Here is a 2616-nt window from a genome sequence, read left to right on the forward strand (position 1 = left end):
CCAAATTTTAAAACCAGGTTTTGTTTTTTTTTTCTTCATGTATAAAATTATTGCGAAAATTTTACAGAAACTTTCTTTCCTGGTTCGAAGATTGAATAAGGATTTCAAGAATGATCCTTATTTCTTATTTTTGCAAAACTTGATCATATCTTAAAACTGCTATTTACTTCCTCCTTGTAAAGTTTTATCCACCTTTCTTGAGTGTTATTTCTTTTTCATAAACTATACTAATCAGCTTTTATAAATATAATTTTCTACGTTTTGTTTTGAAAGCTTATTCGATTTTACATAGACTCTTTCTTCTTTAATTTTAAGATTTTCCTGTTTCAAAAAGATTTTATAATGGTATTATATTTTTCCTTTTTATAAAATTCTCCCTAAGGCTCCTTTAGTATCCTTTTGATTTTTTTTCCATATTTCACAAAGCTTTTTATCTTTGTAACATTTAATTAAAATTTCAAGAAGTTATTTATTTTTCTTTAGTCTTGATATTATACGTCAAAGTTACCTAAAGTAGATTACCAGGACAACCCGAAAGTGTTTGCCTGGCTTTCAAATGAATGTTATAGTTGTGACTAATTTCCATAATACAGTATAAATCGTGAAACGAGAAAGTTAAACTTAAGGATATAAAAAATTGGAATGAACGCACGGAAACCTGAAAACATTTTACAGAATTTAAAACATCTTGAGAATAAAACGTCCAAGTCAGCTAGACCCGTTCCTTTATCGTTTGTTTGTTTGTAATTAAGCACAAAGCTACACAATGGGCTATCTGTGCTCCGCCCACCACGAGTATCGAAACCCGGATTCTTTTATCGAACCAACCAACGTTGTACATTGATGTAGCTAAAGTCTTTCAAAGTTTACAGTGTAGATAAGTTGATTTAGAGCGCCTTATGTCTGAATCCATAACATAGATCTGTTACATGAGCGTTCATATAATGCATTTCCTCTGGTTATTTTCGAATTCTATATTAAATAAACACAAACTGTTGTAACAGAGTTTCTGTATTCCTTTATTAGATATAATAGCTTTCTGGAAACTTACAAGATGTAGGTATAACCTCTCTTAATGAAAGTAAATTACCAACGCAAATAAAAAAAAAATTTGAAAGACCATTACTGATACGTCAATTTTAATTACTATCTAATAATTCACATCAAAGATTTATATAGTGAAGCATATTTAATAAATTATTAATCTTATATATTTGTTTGATACCTCAAAATACAACGGTATTGTGGAATATGAAACAGTTTTGTTTTAATGATACATCTCAGAAGCTTACAACCTCATCCAGCGGTGGTTGAGCGGCAACCTTTAGGGTTTGTAAATCTAGAATTCGGAGATCGAACACTGCAATGGGCACAACAGAGATGGAAACTTTGTGCTTTATTATACAATAAAATAATTTCGTCCAAGAACGTGGGAACTAAGTCGTTAGAAAATTAGTGTCATTAGTAGGCTGTGAAAGCCAAACAAAAACGGAATTTAAAATAACATTTGCACAGAAATAAATCAATGTAAGTGCTTATATATTTGATTGAATAACCAATATAACGTTGTCCTAATATTTCTTCATATCGATTATGAAAACTATATAATTCGGGACTTAACTGGTTATCATTATTTCCTAATAATTCCAAGTCATCGGATCTTTCTTGTACATTTATAAATATTTTAACCAAAATCAAGAAGATTGCCAAAAGATAGACAGCTCAAGAAAAGAAAAGGATAGTACCTGAAGATATGTACATTGTTAGAGATTTTAGTTTAGAGTCAGGAATATGAAACATCATGAAGATATGTACTTTGTTAGATATTTTAGTTTAGGGTCAGGAATATGAAACAAAAAATAAAATAAATGTTTTGTAATAATTAATTTTTCAACTTTTTTTTGTATTATTACGTTTTTCTATTACATCTGATTTGAGGAAGTTCTCAGAACAAAACTACACAGAATAAAGAAAGGTAATACAAGATATGTCATGTTTCCGTCACAGTAGAATAAAGCAGCAGGAAAAGTATCCAATAGATTTGATGGTGCAGTTATATCTAGTACTGTAGTGGTAACTCTTCGTATGATGTTCATACTGCAGTATTGATTTCTGAAAGATATTTTTGTCTCCTCCAATGTTATAGTGACCTGATGAGCGTCGTCGACGCTTATCTTCGTACATTTTAAGCCCCAGCTCACGTATGGAAACACGAAGGTATTCCGAACATATTTTCTGGAAAAACGTTTACTAACCGGGTTGGGAGTTTCATATCCAGAATATATTTACAAGAAATATGCGTGTAAAATCAGACAGCACGCAGTTCACTTCAGAGGGAAGAAAACGAAATCAAACTTTTGAGCTTATTTCGCGAACAGCATCTCTTTAACTTATATAGATACTCAAATCAGTTATTTGAGAGTTCCGAAATAAACGAGCTAGAAAAACAAAATCCAAAGCGTGACAGCTCGTTTTGTTTTATCTAAGAAACACTTAACTTGGACGATTATTGTGCAATGATTCGTATATTGTTGTTGGGTCAATACTAGGTCTGCCTGAAATACAAAAAAAAGAATTATAATTGCTCCGTATACAAAAAAAAAAAAAAAAAAAAAA

The sequence above is a fragment of the Limulus polyphemus genome, unplaced genomic scaffold (assembly GCF_000517525.1).
Source record: "Limulus polyphemus unplaced genomic scaffold, Limulus_polyphemus-2.1.2 Scaffold417, whole genome shotgun sequence".
In the NCBI taxonomy this organism is placed as follows: domain Eukaryota; kingdom Metazoa; phylum Arthropoda; class Merostomata; order Xiphosura; family Limulidae; genus Limulus; species Limulus polyphemus.